Source organism: Protopterus annectens, chromosome 2.part0, assembly GCF_019279795.1.
Source record: "Protopterus annectens isolate FY-2018-M chromosome 2.part0, PAN1.0, whole genome shotgun sequence".
NCBI classification, from domain to species: Eukaryota; Metazoa; Chordata; order Ceratodontiformes; family Protopteridae; genus Protopterus; species Protopterus annectens.
This window is the reverse complement of record NC_056728.1, coordinates 217,444,444-217,462,651: the sequence shown is the minus strand read 5'-3', so window position 1 is coordinate 217,462,651 and position 18,208 is coordinate 217,444,444. Positions and strand designations below refer to the sequence as shown.

At 43.8% G+C, this 18,208-nt stretch overlaps 1 protein-coding gene across 1 annotated transcript in view; it reads right to left on the bottom strand.

Moving 5' to 3' along the window:
- The window catches only part of COQ10B (coenzyme Q10B), an 860,158-nt gene that overhangs the window by 753,139 nt on the left and 88,811 nt on the right, over nucleotides 1-18,208 (bottom strand). The window lies entirely within an intron of this gene.

Here is an 18,208-nt window from a genome sequence, read left to right as displayed (position 1 = left end):
TGCTGCTGAGCTGAAAGACAAATTGTGAAATAATCCAATAAGATAAAGATATAAGAATTCCAATTAAAAATTCCAAATAAAAATCTCCAAATTCTCCAAAAACCTCAAAAATCTCAAAATAAAAAAAATCTCTTCTTTGACACTCTCCTCTCACTAGGCTAGGCCTCTTCACCTAGCTCTAGTAAACTAAAACCAAACTCACAAGCCTGAGACCTACCAATGCCAGCACAGAGAATGCCAAGCTGTGAGAGATAGAGAATTGATGAGATGATTGATGAGATGAGAGCATGAAGATCAGATCAGAGATAGAGGGAGGAATCAGAGGTAAAGGCCATCACAAGACTCCTTAGAAGTGGGTAGTCAGTGTTGTGCCGAGGGCCAATCTGGAGCTATCAATCCTTCCCCTGTCCTGTCCTGTCTGACCTAATACCTAATTTGTAAGAAGAAGAGGAGGTGGGGAAAAAGAAGTGAGGTTTTTTCCAACTGAAAGACAGACAGATCCCACTTCCACTTTGTGATGATGAACCCCCTTTGTGCAATACTTGGGCAGCTGTGGGTTTAGTGGAGAAAGCGAACAGATCTATGTCTGGTTCCCCGTCAATTTCTGAAATACATGAAGATCCAGTTTCCACTGGGGGGGGATCCATTTGTCTGCTTAATACATCTGCTAGGGAGTTCTGTGCTCCTGGCAGAAACCTTCATTGCTTGCCTAGAGGATAAGAATGTGTTCCCCTTGCTTGTTGATGTTATTACATGACAGTTGTGTTGTCTGTCAGAATCAACACACCTGCCCTGGAAGAAGAACTAAACTCTTGAACTCCATCAATGCAAACTACTCACATCTCCCTTCATGTTGATATGTAGATGCTGTAGTCTGGCAGGCCACTTGTCTTGTATCCACTTTCCATTTAGATGAGCGGCGGGTCACAGAGATCCTTTGTTTAGGTGACATTCCTGAGCCCACACAAGAATTCCTTGAAGGCAAAAGGTATTATTTGAATGACAGTGTCCAAATAGATACCATTCAGCTTCCTCTCATGCAGTTTTTGGCATTGGGAAGCACCAGAATACAAGATGCCATGAACCCTAATGCTTGAAGACTGTCCTTGCAGTCAGCACGACTGATGAGATAGTTGATGGAAGTAAAAGTGACAGACTCTTTGTTTGTCCGGGGTTAAAAGGCCATCAATTCAGTCTCACACCCAGAAAGCACATGTCTTGAGAGGGTACTAGACTGGACTTTAGGTACTAGGACAGGCGAAAATAAACCAAGCCCCTTTCTGACACAGGACTGCTGAATAGCCCTATCTGGAGTAACTGAGAAGAAAGCTTGTGCCTCTCTTTTTTTCTTGTGGGAGAGGAACATCTGGTTGAAAGGGAAAGGGGTGTTGTGAAAAAAAAATATCTGTATGATGTGAATGATATATCCATCTGTCATCTGTAATTAAATCCCAAATCCTTTCTTTGAAAAAGAGACATCTTCTTCCCAAAGGAGCTGCCAGGAGAGTCCTCCACTGGCAGCTGAAAAGAGGTCATTGGTTCTGCTACGAAAGGACTGGACCTGCCCTCACCACAGAAGTCTGAGCAGGTGAACTGTCTGATCTAGGCCTAACCATAAGCAGGGATATGTCCACCCTTAGCAGGCCAATCTTCTACTAAACGGGGCTGCACCTGCAAAAAATCTTAACAGTCTGCATAGACTTAGCTTTGTCCTCCATTTTCTTTAAAACTGCTTCCACGGTCAAAACAACACGGTCCAAACAACACATCAGACTGTATTGGACCAACTCAAACATGCTAAAATAACATGCTCAGCTAAATTCTGATCCTTCAACCATGAATGTCTGCGAAAGCCACCCTCGCAGGAGGCCTGAACAGCATCAAAAAAACACACCAAAGAATGCTTACCTTACTTTGTTCAGACACATGAACCAAATCCAGCAATTCTTACACTCACACCAATACCCAAAAGCATCCACCTTAGATTTCAATTGTGAAGGAGATAATTCTGATATTTCAGCATATGATGAAATTGAAAATTCGCTCTCATGGCTAGAGGAAGAAGTATATACTTTCTTACCCCCCCACCTATCCAAAGCCCTTGCCTTTTTCAGAGGGGTACAGGATTTTTAACCACAGAAGCTTTAACACCCATACCTATCAGGGGCTTAACAGGAGCAGAATCAGAGAGGGTTCAGAAGAAGCCTCAAAAAAACACTCCACCACATGCAACACACAGAGGGAATAGCTAAGGGCCTATGCTGGGGGCAAACAAACAAAACAAAAACTATCAAACTCCCTGTTCCACCCTAGCCCTTATATCAGTGGGGCATAGAACCTCTAATCAGAGTAATCAAATCTTCTGCCATTTTAAGCATATATTTCTAGGCACAGAGCCTCACAGGGGAGAAGCCCCCCCAGCCCAGAAAAGAAACCTGGCCTTCTAAAAAGAAGCTTTGGCAACAGAAGGAGGCCCCCTAACTGCAGGGAAGAGAGAAGGGAAGAACAGTTACCTGCCCCCCCCCCTCACCCTGGCCCTACGAGAGAGGGGCACCTGTAACAGTAGTAAATCTGCTGCCTGAGACATAGAGACTCCTGGTAAAACCTCTGGCAAACAAGGTATACACAAAATGTATGATAATCCTGCGCGGTCTGCTTCCCACAAGAAATACAGTTATTCACTTTTTTCTGACATCGCCAACTGTTCTCGGTCTGGTCTGAAACTTCGAAAAGAAAATCTCGCCGCTAACCTGCACAAAAAAAAATTCTGCAAATCGGACCATGCGGCAAAAAAGACTGAGAAAAATGATGGGGTCATGCGCATAGTCTGACGCATTGATCCAGCGTCAGTCTAAAAGCGCCATGACGCGCGTCCCTATACTCTCTGGTATTCGGGCGACTGGGACGCTGGGACTATACCAATTGTCAGGACTGCACCACACTCTAAGGTGGAAAACCAGGCACAGACTGCTGCCCCACCACAGTCACTTCTTAGCTTGCACTACACTAATGGGAAAATCCCAGAGGGAGATGCATCAACACTGGCAATGGACTCTGCACCCCTGACTTCTCCTGCACCTAAAGGGTTCGTTCTCCCATAGCTGAAGCAGGCGATGGTATAGCCCCGGAGGATTTATCTGACCCTCGTGTCATGCACAGTAGTGATACTATGATAACACCAGGGGATCTGGAGGTAACAAAAAGTGAGTGGTCCAACAGCCTACCCAAAGCATAGGCTACTGCGGAGTCACAAACAGTAGGCTGAGGCATATGTTTGAATCTTTTTTATGATGCACTCAGGGAAAATGGTGGGGGGAGGTACCATATTTGCTTCCATTAAGTCAAGGGGCAAAAAACTAGCCAGAGCAATACCAAGTACTGGTTGTGCAGTCAATGCAGTAAAAAAAAGAGCAAATCCCGCAATATTCCCTCTAAATAGCCAAACTGAAGTCTATTTCTTCAAGGATAGTTTACTTAGTACTGCACTATGGAAAATATGACAGCAATTTCAGTAAAGTTGTTGTGTCTTTCGGCTTTTCCCAGTTAGGGGTCGCCACAGTGGAACTCCGGTCCGCTAATGATTGGCAGTGGATTTTTACGTGCCGAGTTGTCGGCCCTGACGCACAAACTTCAACGAAGGTACGCCCATTCACGCATGTCTCCACAGAGAAGACGCTCTAGCTGAGAATCGAACAAGACAACGTCTTACTGTGAGGCGACAATGCTACCGCAGCACCACCACCGCAGTCACAGCAATTTCAGTAAAGTACAAAGCAAAATATACATATCAAAAAGACCCCCAATTTAAATAAATAAAGACCATTTTCAGCCCCCACTCCCCAAAGAACAGAAACAGCTCAAAATAGCATGATGGTTCCCCCTTTGTGTAGCAGGCTAACTGCTGCAGTCCTCCATTCCCTAGTGGCAAAGTCTGTCTATACACTGTGACTGACTAAATATGGATGTTAGTGATCTTGACAGGTCATGTTTCAAGCTGTTTAGAAGGCAACCGGAGATATTATAAGGACCCCTTGATGGAGTGTTTTAGCTTTTTAGAGTGCAGTGAGAATATGGTCGTTAGTGACAGCAGGGGGAAAAATAGTAGATGGCATTTCCTGGGGAGTAACTGGAAGTGAAATTAGAGCTAATTTTATCAGTCAGCAAATTTGCTAGTAAAGCGAGTTCCATTTACTAATAGTTCAGCACACTGCTGGGTGTTCCCATAATGACTGCATAAATAACTGAAAAATGCCATCTGATGTTGTAAATCTTTGTTCATTCATTACAAACAGAACCTCGGTTCCATCCTCGGAACCGATACGGCCGTTTCCAAGCTCATGCAAGCCAAAAACTCTCAGCTAAGACCTATCAATAATGCCCCTCTCCTAGTTACTCCATATCTTGTTTGCACGTTCCTAGTCAGACGTGCTAGCATTTCTCTCAAAGCTAAGTAGAAAATTGTTAATTTTAGGACAGTTTCTCTTCAAAATTGTTTAATTTTCAGTCAAGTTAGCCTTTTCTCACTGTCACCTATAACCTAATCCTATTTCCTACCCTTTACCTTGGTAATTTAATTTTTACCTTTATTGGTACTGTCCCTTCTCTCCTGTCTTTGACAGGCCCTTCCTTACTACTAGTGGTATTTTTTTTAAATATTATTGGTATTCTCTCCCTTTTCTCTTCCTTAATTTTTTTTTTTTTTTTTATATAGGATAGCCTTGTTGCCTTACTATGTCAGACAAAGCTAAGATGGGATTTAAACAGTGTGACAAGTGTGGATGTAAGATGCCTAACTCGGATACACATGCTCATTGTGCCTACTGTTTGGGCGTGGATCACATTAAAGCTGACTGTGACATTTGTGCTAGTTTTAGTAATCGGACACTAGCAGAACGTAAAAATAAACTTATTTTAAAAGGTTTACTCAAGACACCTTTTTCGGAGGCCTCACCCCCTCCAAAGACCAAAAAACATAAGGAAAAACGGAGTCACTCAGTTCCTGCATCTCCGTCAGTTACAGAACAGAGTCGGCTCCATGATTCGCCAGCACCCTCGGCATAGACCTCTTCCGCAGCAGGCTCTGTGTCTTCTTCCTCGGTGCCATCCATGATATTCACTCCTATTTCAGTTCTAACCTCGGCACTACTGACTTGGGTGTAGTCCTTGGGTCCCACATCGGCTCCAATGACTGCACATGCTTCGGCACCATTCCTGGCCATGCTGCCGACAGTTTCTTCAGCTCCATCAGCTCCAAAACCCAAATACCTGCCAAGTACAAGATACTCTCTAACTTACGACCCTTTTTTGCAGCAGAGGTTTAGCCCCTTTCTAGAAAGACCTGATTCTCCTTCAGCAGCCTCCTTTAGATCCACTAGGAGTTTTTCTGAATTAGACCTAGTGCGGGTTGTGGACCAGCTTCTGACAGCTAGGGGATTGCCCATTCCAGCTAAACCTTTCGTTCCTCTTAGCTCAGAATCTTTTACTACATCTTCCCCTATTTATCCTCCTCCAGCCTCTACCCAGATCCCGGAGAGCTCGGTACCGATGTCTACTCCGGTGCATACTGTCTTGGCTCCGACAGCAGTGTATCCCCTGTCGGCAACGACCACCCCTGCTGCATCAATGCTTTCTTGGAGTGGTGCTTGGACCGTCCGTACCTTGGTACCTAGCCCGGCACCCATTTTCTCACTGGCGCCATCAATGTCCACAGTTCCGACGGCTTCCAATTCTCTCGAAGCTCCTCAACTAGAGGCGGGCTCCTCAGGGCAGGATGTGACCCCAGTTCCGAGATTGTCTCTCCCAGTTCCGGGCTCCCATTCCTCCTTGAGTGGGCCTGCTGTCCAGGTGGAGAGGGTCCTTCACTCTGAAAGCTCACAGGCAGCGCCAATGATATCAGTATCAGAACCCCCCCCCAGCATGCACCTCTCCCAACCTGCTACTTCGGGACCCCGGGCACGGGAGTCACAAGAACCCCCTTTGAAGGGAACCCCTTCTCCGAAGTCCTCCTCAGAAGATCCCACTGGAGAGCCACCCCAGAAGAAACGGTGCAAGAGGAAGCATCTTGATTCCCCAGAGGAATCTATCACCGAAGACACTGATTGTGATGAGGGGGAAGGGTCCCCACGGTCTCCCCTAGATGACGTCTCATTCGGAGACATTCTCGAAATCCTCAAGCAGCGGGGGGACTGGGAGTCCTCTAACCCTTCTTCTGCGGAATCAGTGTTCTTGCAGGCCTTCCATGCCCAGCCCATCTACTTTCTGGGTGACCCCACCGGCAGATGACCTTGTTAAACTCATACTGCACCCTGCCTGGAAAGCCCCTGACAATGTAGAACCTGTCCCCCAGAAGCCAGACAAAATTTTATCTACATCTGAAGATCAGCCCCCACTGGTCTAAGCAGTTGACAGTTGATTCTATAGTAGTGGCGGAGGCCACCAAGAGGGAGCTGGCAAAAGATAGTTCCACTGTCCATCCTCCAAACAGGGAGTCCCGGACCATGGACAGACTACGGAAGCGGACCTATGCTTCAGCGACCTTCGCCATTCAGGTCGCTGAACTATCTGGCACACTTTACTCACCTCCAAAGAGACCTAATTTCTGAAATGTTTTCCTTTTTGGTGGGGGTACTGCCTGATGAGGTGCGTGATACTGTCGCCTAGCAGCTAGCTACCCTTGAATCCATCTCAAACTCCTCGATGCTTTTGATATCTCATGCCACCGAGGGGGCAGCTTGAGCTGCCGCATCAAGCGTTGTCATGAAACATAATGCTTGGATGCGGTTGTGTGACTTCGCAGACCCCTTTAAAGTCTTCCTTCGTCAATGCACCTGTCGACGAATCTGCAATGTTTGGACCCAAAGTATAAAAAGTACAGTTGTGTACCTACCATAAATGTAGATGTTAGAGTGTATTCACTGTTGCAGTCATTACACTTGGGTTATCCTGCTGGCAGGCTACCGCAGTCGGCCTGAATTCCAAAATCTAGGTCTGGCGTCGGTTGCTGTCGCCTCTTCCCTGACGTCAGTGCGCCAGGGGTATAAAAGATGCAGCCAAAGCCATTTTCTTCAGTTTTTCTTGCCCCAGATGTCAGGTGCCCCCAAATAGGTAGGCTAAAAATTATGCCAATAAGTATGCATGCACTAAAATAAACATTTCCTTCATCTACAAGCAAATACACCACATAGGTTGTATAGGATTAGAGATATAAAGTCCCAGCAAAGAAAGGGGGGGTGGTGAGTGGGTAACCTAGACTGCAACAGTGAATACACACGAACATCTACATTTATGGTAGGTACACAACTGTACTATGTTCATCGTGTTTCACTGTTGCAGTCATTACACTTGGGTTGAATCCCAAAGCTGAGGTTGGGTGGCTGGGTCTAAATAGGATTAGGAGAGGCTAGAAGGCCCCGCAGAACTGCAGTGGCAAAACCTGCTCTGGATTTAGAGTAGAGAGGTAAGTGGTAGTGCTTGGTAAAAGTGTGCACTGAACTCCAGGTTGCAGCCTCTAAAATGTCTTTGGTTGGTACTCCTCTGAAGAAGGCTGCTGAAGTGGCTGCTGCTCTGGTTGAATGTGGCCTAATGCCCTTAAGCACTGATTTCCCATGTTGTGAATAGCAGAAACTGATGCAGTGGCCTATCCATTTTGAAATAGTCTGCTTTGAGATAGCCTTTCCTTGTGATCCTGCAGCATATGCCACTAAGAGTTGCTCAGTCTTTCTGAAAGCTTTAGTTCTGTCCAAGTAGAAGAGTAGCTGTCTGTGTATGTCCAAAGAATGAAGGAGTCTCTCACCCTTATTCTGTGGGTTTGGATAAAAAGTAGGCAAATGAATGGTTTGGTTAAGGGCCACACTGGACACTACTTTAGGCATAAATGTCGGGTTCGTCCTCAGAGAAACCCTATCTGGATGGAAAATGATAAAAGGTTCCACAGCCATGAGTGCCTGTAACTCTGAGACTCTACTTGCAGAGGTTATTGCTAGGAGCAGAGCTGTTTTCCAAGATAAGAACTTTATTTCAGCTGTACTGGCTGGCTCAAAAGGCGGCAATGTGAGTTTTTCAAAGACATAATTGAGGTCCCATGCAGGTACTGGTGCTCTCCTTGGTGGTCTTATGTTTTTGGCCCCTCTGAGGTACTGCCTTAGCAACGGATGTGAAAAAATAGGTGGTTCCGTATTGTAGTGAGCTGAAATGGCAGAGGCATGGATTTTAATTGATGAAAAGGATAGGCCTTTCTCCAGCATCTCAGTTAGGTATTGTAAAATCTGAGGAATATTTGGTACGAACATGTCAATTCCTTGTGCCTGGTTCCAAGCACAGAATCTTTTCCATTTTTCTGCATAAGATTTTCTGGTACTGGGCCTCCTGGCCTCCAAAATAACATCCATCACTGCTTTAGAGAGAGGTGTGTTCTGAACGGCTACATTATCAGCCATGCTGCCAGATTTAGGGTTCTGAGTTGGCTGTGCAGGATTTGATTTTTTTCATTGGGTCAGTAAGTGAGGAATTAGTGGCAATTTCCAAGCTGGGCCTTGAGACAAGCTCTTTAGGATTGTGTACCAGTGCTGGCAGGGCCAGTCTGGAGCAATCAGAATCATATTTGGCTTCTCTTGTCTGACCTTTAGGAGTACCTTGGGGAGGAGAAGCAGAGGAGGAAAGGCATATTCCAGCTGAATGATAGAGCATCCACTTTCCATTCTTGCTTGTGATATGTCCTTGTGCAGAATCTTTGTAGTTGGCAGTTGTGAGGGGAGGCAAATAGATCTATGTCTGGGCATCCCCATTTCTTTGTTATCATGCTGAAGACTTGTGGATCCAGTTTCCACTCGTGGGGATCCGTGAGGTTTCTGCTTAGTTCGTCTGCCAGAGTATTTTTCTCTCCTGGCAGGAATTGTGCTTGCAGGTGTACTTGATAAGTCCCACAAAGTCATGGCTTGTCTGCAGAGAGGGTAGGAATGTGTGCCTCCCTGCTTATGTACCACATGACTGTAGTATTGTCCGTCCTTATCAGTAGTTGTCCTGGATGAAGTAGATCCTTGAAAGCTGTCAGGGCATTTTGAACAGCTAGCATCTCTTTTTGATTGATATGAAGATGCGTTTGGCTTGTGGGCCATGTGTCCTGAATACATATTCCTGCCATGTGGGGCCCCCCAGGCATAATCTGATGCATCTGTTTTTATTGACTGCCTGGCTGTGGGTAGGGTGAATGGCTGTCCCTTATTGTGGTGACAGGCCTGTGTCCACCATCGAAACTCCTGTTGCAGGCAAGGAATGAGGGTAATTAATGTTTCCAGACTGTGACAATGTTGAGTCCAAACACTTTTTAGATACCACTGTAGTTTCCTCATATGCAGTCTGGCATATGGAATTAAAAGAATGCAGGATGCCATGAAGCCCAAAGCCTGCAGAATTTTTCTTGGAGATAACTGGGTCTTTGTTGCCAACATTTGGAAGCAAGAAGTCAGTCAGTTGCCTTTGTTTGTCTGGCGTGAGATAAGCCATCTGAGCAGTTGTATTTAAGCTTGCACACAGGAATATTATCTCTTGAGAAGGTACTAGTTTTGATTTCTTTTCGTTTACTGTGTACCCTAGGCAAATTAATAATCTTTTTACAAGCGCCAGATGCTTTAGTAGAGTGTCTTTGTTCTCTGCTTGAATAAGGCAGTCGTCCAAGTAAGGATATATTTGACTTCCTCTTTGTCTGCAAAATGCAATTACTGGTGCCAGACATTTTGTGAAGACCCTGAGCGCAGTAGATAAGCCAAAGGGCAGTGCAGAGAATTGGTAGTGCATTGAGCCAGCTATGAATCTGAGGTATCTTCTGCAAGATTGTCTGATTGGGATATGCAGGTATGCCTCTTTTAGGTCCAAAGTTACAAGCCAAGCCTTCTTGCCCAGCATGGGCAGAAGCTGCTGCAGAGTCAACATTTTGAATTTTGGGACGTCCAGAAATGTATTTAGAATAGACAGATCCAGTATTGGTCTCCAGGCTTTGTCCTTTCTGGGTACCAAGAAAAGTATTGAGTAAAAACCTTGTCCCTGCTCTTGCTGGGGTACTTGCTGAATGGCCATCATGCCCATGAGGGATGAAACTTGTTTTTGTGCCTCTGCCCATTGATTGTGTGGCAGGTCTGGCATACCCCTTGCCCTTGGCAGGGTGTGAAAGTGGAAACTGTAGCCCTGGGACACTATATTCAAGACCCATTTGTCCTGGGCGATCATGTGCCAATTTTGAGAAAAAAGTGCTAGTTTTTCCCCTAAGGGGACTGCCAAAAGATAAGTGCTTGGTGCTGGCAGAGGAAAGTCATTGGGACTGTTTCCTGTATGGCTGTGATTTGTCTTCTCCGCTTTTGGAGGCAAAAGCGTCCCACTGTTTAGGCCTGTATGAGCCCTGGGGCTGGGATCTGCCTCTAGGGCGTCTGTATTTGCCTCTTTGTGGCCTGCCTGACACTGGAAAGGACCAATTCTTTGTAGGCCAGTTCCTACTAAATCTGGGTGGCTGTACCTGTAAGAAATCCTTTACTTTTTGCATAGATTTCGCTTTGTCCTCCATTTTCTTCAACACCTCCTCTGCTTTAGTACCAAATAAAGTATCATGCTGTAATGCAGCATCTAATAATTTTGCTTTAACATGATCAAGCAGATTCTGTTCCTTTAACCAAGCATGCCTCCTAATGACAGAACCCGTAACTGCGGCCCTGCAAGAGGCCTCCAGAGAATCAAAACCACATTGCAATGTATGCTTTCCCACTTGCTCAGTTGCATGCAATAAATCATGCATTTCCTTATTTTCTGCAAAATCAGAATTTGACATTTTCTGTTTTAGCAGTGACATTAAGTATTGCTGATATTTAAGCATATGAAATTGACAATTTAAAGCCCTCGCAGCCAAAGTAGCAGAAGTGTAAACCTTTTTTCCCCCATCTGTCTAGCGCCCTTGAATCCCTATCAGAGGAGATAGGTTTTTTTTGCAGTAGAAGCCTTGACCCCTTTGGGACCCTGAGAAATAGTGTCTGGGTCAGCAGCAGGGTTTTTATAAAGAAATTTATGTGAATCTGGAACCCTGTAGTATCTGTCTGGTTTAACAGGGGCAGAGGGTAAAGAGTCAGGAGAAAAGCCGGACTCTGAAAATACATCATCTACAATGTCTAACACAGGAGGAATAGCCAGAGGCCGGTGTTGAGATAATAAAAGAAAATTTCTAAGCCTTTTCTTAGATTCTGAATAGTCTTGGCTCTCCCAGTGGAAGTGCTCCCTCATGGTATGCAGGGTTTCCCCAAAAGAATAATCCTCGGGCTGAGAGGCTGAAGGGATAGATTCTTCAGCATCAGAATCCTCATAAGGAGGAAGAGAGTATTCCTGTTCAGAAGAGGAGTCCGAGGAAATGGAAACCTGATCTGAAGATTCATATTCTGTCTCTTGCCTAGGCCTCTTGTCTTGAGGGGGATGGGAACCCCTGATCAAGGTAATTAGGTCTTCGGCCATTTTCAGCATCTGTTTCTTAGGCATGGAAGTCTGTCCAGGAGAATGCTGTACTTGTTTCTTTGTCTTTAGAACTGCTTTAGTCTTTGCTTTGGAAGCTGAAGTAGGCTTTACATATAACTGTGTAGGTCTGAAAACACCCTCAGAAGCAGATGCCTGCTCAGCAGCTCCGGACCCATCTGAAGGAATAGTTTCAGAGTGTCCAATACCTTGAGTATCCAGAGGCCTAGCTGGCGCCACGTGGGAATCGTCAGCAGCCTGTGGCTCTGAGGTAGCGGGTGTCAGGGGCTGCGAAAGTGCCTCACTGAGAACCGGCAAACTGGCGACTGGCCTAGAAGAGGCTTCGTCGTCGGTTTTGGACCTCGGATACCTGTCCTTTTCTTTGTCTTTGCACTTTTTATGAACTCCGGTCGTCGGTTGTTCCGACGGCATTATATAGTTAAACCTTTGGCCAAAATAATGTAAAGCAAAATCGAACCGACGCTTAATAGTGCGTTGGTTGAATCTAGCACAAAACCGACAACTAGCAACGTCGTGGTCAGGGCCTAGGCAAGGAATACAATAAGAATGAAAATCCTTATGAGGCATTTGCTTCCCACAAATAATACAACTGTCAACTTTTTCTGACATCAGTCCGGAGCAAGAAAAAAGTTTCCCCAATGGGGTACTTAGCTTTAATGAAGACTTCGGATCTGAAATTCGATTTTGAAAATCTCAGGAGTCGACCGACCGGCACTTGCGAACTGCTTTTGCTTCGGGCATCGTGCGGCAAGAAAGACTGAAGAAAATGGCGTCGGCTGCATCTTTTATACCCCTGGCGCACGGACGTCAGGGAAGAGGCGACAGCAACCGACGCCGGACCAAGACTTTGGAATTCAGGCCGACTGCGGGTAGCCTGCCAGCAGGATAACCCAAGTGTAATGACTGCAACAGTGAAACACGATGAACATCTGCAATAGAAATAAATGAGGCTCAGATTCTACAGCAATTCAAAATTCTTTCGCTACTGTGAGTGATGCAACAAGACTAAGGTCCCACACCAAGTTAAAAATAAAGAGCAGTTTTGGTTAAAACAAGTTAAAAATGCAGAAAAGAACAACAAACAATTCAGATTACCACTCTGAATATTGCAGTATACACTAACTGAAATGGGATGATATGAAAACGAGACTAACTCAAGTTTTAAGAGTCTAATGGGAATGCCTTATTAGATTGAGATATTAGTAATCAGTTGAATTAGCACTGGGAGGGGTTTCCAATGTCTAATTTACAGTAGTTGTTGTTGTTGTTTGTCTTTCGGCTTTTTCCCGGTAAGGGGTCGCCACAGCGGAACTCCGGTCCGCTAATGATTGGCAGTAGATTTTTTACGAAACGCCGAGTGCCAGCTCAACGCCAAACCTTCAACGAAGGTACGCCCATTTACGCACGCATGTCTTTCGAACGCTACCCAACCGCGGGGAGGACATGCAAACTCCACACAGAAAGCACTCCCAAGCCAAGCCGAGAATCTAACGGGAGAACCTCTTGCTGTGAGGTAACAACGCTACCGCCGTACCACCACGAGGGGTTTCCAATGTCTAATTTACAGTAGTGGTAGTTACCTAAAAAAACACCATGTTTAAAAGCACAAGAAGAAACTGGTTGGGTCGGTGAAAAAAAATCAAAAATCAACGCAACAGCAATTCTAAGCAGACTTGTTGTAGCTGTAGCGAAATGTAGGTCGATACCTTAAATAAGAAAGATGTTTCTCAGCTTCTTCCACTAATTAGTTAAACTGAATGCCTATTACATCAATGAATGCAAAAAATAAATGAAGTACTTACCATAATGTTCCATCTGTGTCGTCTGTCTTCATTCTTCCTCAACAAGTGGGTTTGTATCCGATCCGTCACATCCAACTCTCTCTTTGCTAAAGTTCGCAGCCACTAAATCTCTCGAGCTTCTCCCTTACCCAGAATGCATCTACTAAATTATCTCAGATCTTGTTTGCTGCTGCAGAGAGACACAAATTGAAGAGAATCATGGAAAAGCCATGTCCAGAAGACATACATAAAAATAACTATACAGAAACTCTGTAAACACTTGTTCCTCCAGAAGCCTTAGGATGGGGGTTGGTGGGAGGGGAGTTGAGGAAGAATAAAGATAGACAACACAGATGGAACATTATGGTAAGTACATAACTTCTTTATCTGATGTGGTCAGGCTTCATTCTATCCTCAACATGTGGGACAGCGTCCATAGCTACCTGTGTCCAAGGTGGACTCAAGGAAAGATATTCCTGGGCACCACAAAACCAAATGAAGCCCTATCTCTGGAGACCAGATCCAACGTGTAATGAGTGATAAAGGTATGGGGAGTAGCCCAAGTTGCTGCTGCACATATAGCATCCATGGACATTCTTCACTGAAAAACTGCAGACATAACCATGGATCTAGTAGCGTGTGCTCTGAAGGGATGTGCAAGAATAATGTCCAACTTAGTATAGAGAAAGTAAATGCAATTTGTCAACCATTTTGATAATGTAACTTTGGAAATTGGTTTTCTCAAGGTTGGTTCACATAATGAAATAAACAATTGGTCAGCTTTCCTGATTTTTTCTGTTCTATACAAACAGAATTACAATGGTCTGTGAAAAGCCAGTAAATGCAAGATATATTCTTCTTTGCTGGCCAACTTGGGGAAAAAACACTGGTAGATTGATGGCCCTACTGACATTGGATTCGGACACCACCTTTGGCAGAAAGAGTGACCTCGCATACTAATTCATCCTATCTTTGTGGAAAACCAAGTATGGAGGCTTAGAAGATAGTGCTGGACTCTCAGAAAATTTTCTTGCGGAAGTAATGGCAACCAAGAAAACTGCCTAAGTAAGATACATGTAGCTGTTCAAAAGGGAGTTCTGTGAGAAACTGTAGCATCAGATTTAAATCCCATGGAGCAGTGGGGTCTTTAAAGGGAGGCATTAGAAGAAGGGTCCCTTTTAAGAAAGCTTTGCTCAACTTGTGAGAAGCTATGGATGCACCATTAAAACTTATATGCTAATTTGAAACTGCTGCTAGCTGTATTTTACTGGTTGAGGAAAGTACAGTTGTGTACACTTACCATAAATGTAGATGTTAGATATTATGAATTTAAGGCTGAAATTAATTGTTGTAAATATGCTGAAAGAAAAAGCTTGCTTAAACGCAGAAACAGAGTTTAGTAATATGTGATCAGCAACCATACTAAATGACTGTGGCTTAAAAAAATAAGGAACTTGCTTATGAGTGTATTACACACACACATCAAGAAAGCTGAACTTCTTACAGACATGACAAGAATGTAATCTGCTTTCACTGGACAACAGGACATGTTTTTCTAAGAAAGTTTAAAAATGTGCTTTTCTGATCCACAAGGCGTTTCCTTGAAGACAGTTTACTTATCATCATTTGGACAAGAACAGATGTGTTAGCATTTGCGTCATCAAGGCAGTATCTTTCCAAAACCTAGAGGGTGTGTGTTTAACTAAAATATGTATAAAAAGTCTGTATTAAATCTAGTTATGTTAGAGGTATTGTAAGGACACAAGTCCTGAGGTAAATGGTATATCTCTCACATCATCTGTACTATATGAGAAGTAAAGTCGGAACAGTACTTTTAAGCTGCAACGTTTGTCCAGTTTGGTTTATTATAAAAGTTATTGGTTACTGCTCTTAAAGACAGGTGCTGCAAAGTATATTCTCTCATCAGTGTATATTCTGCAAGTTTCTGTATGCAACAGACTGTGAATGCAATTATAACCAGACTTTGATTCCAGCCAGCAAGACTGAGTGTCTTAAGAAGACTTCAAATCCCACAGCAAGAGCAAGCAGTAAGAAGCAGTATGCAGAGATATAAATATTTTTTCAATAGCGACCCAGCTGAGTGTCTAGCACCATATAATAATTTTTCAATGGCAAGCTAGCCTGCATTTGAACCTAAAATCTGCATTTGAACCTAATACCTGCATCTGAACCTATACTCTGCATTCAAACACAGGGGGAGTGATGGTAAGCCCTGCAGAGGGTTACTTCAGTTAAATTGCATTAACTAACATTTGTACATATGTGTCAATTCTGAACAGAAGTATTCCAGTTTATGCAGCTTGCAGTAGTAAAGTTTTTTAGACGTCTACATCCAGAGTGAGACAGAAGTTCCAGTCGCAGTGCCATAATTTCACTAAAGAAAAGGGGGATATCCACTAGCCCATCAGTCCACTGCCTGTTGTGCTTTCCCAGCTTCTCAAGTGACTCTGAAAAATTTCTAGCCATCAGCAACAATAGCCTGATCACCTGTTTTCTTGCTAACTGGTAAGACTTTTTTCTGTGTCACATATTTAGTGTGGACAATGTTAAACAGTTTGTATATTCTTACATAGTTTGTATATTCATAGACAGTTTGTATATTATTAGACAGTATGGATAGTAAATTGCAACGTTGGTATACACAGCATAGTAGTAAATGTAAAACCTTAGTAGGGCAGGTTGATAGTAAGGCATTATGCAAATGTATTACAATATTTAACTGGTATCTCAAAGAAAACCATGTGAAATATGACAAATGTTTATTGTGTGACAACAAAAACTGCATTTTGTGTATTATGTCATAAAACAATATACTGTGAAGACAGATCTGTTCATGATAAAGAATTAACTAAGGCTAAAGTGTTTCCATTATATTCAGATGTTAAACAGTTATGTCCCGTCACCACATGTGAGTCAAATCAGACACTGATAGAACCCCTAGTACATTTTGTTACAAAAAAATGTAGTAAACTTCTAAAAAAGAGACACGATGAGTTCAGGAAGTTTAGACAAGTTATACAAACATTTTTTCAAAAGTGCATAGGAGTTTCAGATTCAGCAGAACAGGTTCCTGAGACATATCAGGCAGACCATGAGGAGACTCTTAAACAACAGTTACAAGATGAAGAAAATAGATTAGCTGAACTGACAGAGACTGACTTCCTTCATACATTGGGAAAGAGTAGGAAACTACAGCTGATCTGTACAAAAGAAATATATTTTATAACATGTTTGTGTTTTGAAAATGGTTAAGCTTACATGGTAGGATCTGACAAATCATTCTCAAATGTTTAAAACTTCCATTCAATTAAAGCAATATATTTATCAGTACTACAGTAAAGTAGAGCATATGACTGACATTCTCATAGCATAGTCAAAAGGTAAACAAAACAGTTCTTGTATATAAAAATTAAATAAAAATAGTTAATAAGAATAATGATTTAAGAGATTGTATACTGCCAGACCCTGACAGCTTCTCAACACAATGGGTACGATTTGGTTTCCCCCTTCTTTGTTGATGTACCAGACAACTGACATGTTGTCCATCTGAATCGCAATTGTCCCAGAGGGACAAACATCTCAAAATGCTTGCAAGGACAAGAGCACTGCTCTCATCTCTACAACATTTATGTACAAACTGGCAGCTTCTGAGGACCAAGTACCCTGGACTGTCTTCCACAGATAATGCTCCACCACTCTATCTGGGAAGTATACGTTGTCACTATGGCCTTGGGCTGTTGGGGGATGAAGAGACGGCCATGAAGTATTTGGTCGGATTAATCTACCAATTCAGATATCTTTTTGCAAGTATTGGTAATTCTTATTCAATACGACACTGGATTGATGAAGGATTGACCACTGAGTAGTCCGCATCCACTGAAGGTTCCGCATGTAAAATCTGGTTAACGGAACTAACATTATTGCCACCGTCGTGAGGCCTAGAATACAGAGTACTGTACTGTACAGGCTGAAACTGAGGTGCTCTTTACAACCTTCTTAACCTGTGACCTTATTGTTTGAACTCTGTGTGGTGGAAGGGAAGCAATGGCAGACTTTATGTTGAGACGTTATCCAATAAATTCCAATGTCTGAGTTGGCTGAAGTTGCGATTTGCTGTAGTTTATAGTTATTCCTAGGAGAGTACAAGTGTGGAGAATCTGATCCCTTGCGCGTACGAGTTGATGCCTGGTCGGAGCGGTAATGAGCCAGTCGTCCAGGTAGGGAAACACCTGGAATCCCTGCAGTTTGCAGTAAGCTGCTACTACTGTCATGCATTTGATGGGGCTGCTGTGAATCCAAAGGCCAGTAATGACTGGCTCCCAGCCAGAAGCGTAGGGACTTTCTGGACTGCCTGTTCATTTTTATGTGATAATAGGCATACTGAAGATCTACTGAGCACATCCAGTCGTCCTTGCCCAGAAAGGGGAGAATGGACTGAACTGTGACCATCCGGAACTTGGCTCGAACAGATTTGTTTAGATTTGGGAGATCCAAAATTGGTCTCAAGTCCCCTGTTTTCTTTGGCACTAAAAAGCAGCTTGAGTGAGTCCTATTGTGATCCTATTTGGTCTGGTGGGACCTCTTGGATGAATCTTTTTTACCTAGCATCTTCTGGATCTGAATTGCTGCTTGATCCCTCTGACTGGGTGGAACATCAGGGATTTTTCTTGGAATTGGTGGTGGTAGGGAAAATGATATGTAACCCCTAGATATAATCCTCTGCACTCAAGTATATTTTGTTAAGTCTAGCCAGGCTCTCTGGTGCAGGGATAATCAATCATCCCCTGACTGCCAGAGGTGGTCAGGCAGGCCTCCATTCAGGAGCGCTGGCCGGGTTTGTCAAAGAAGGATTCTTGTGAACCCTGGTTTTCTGGGCCACCTCTGCCATGAGGGCAACAACGTCC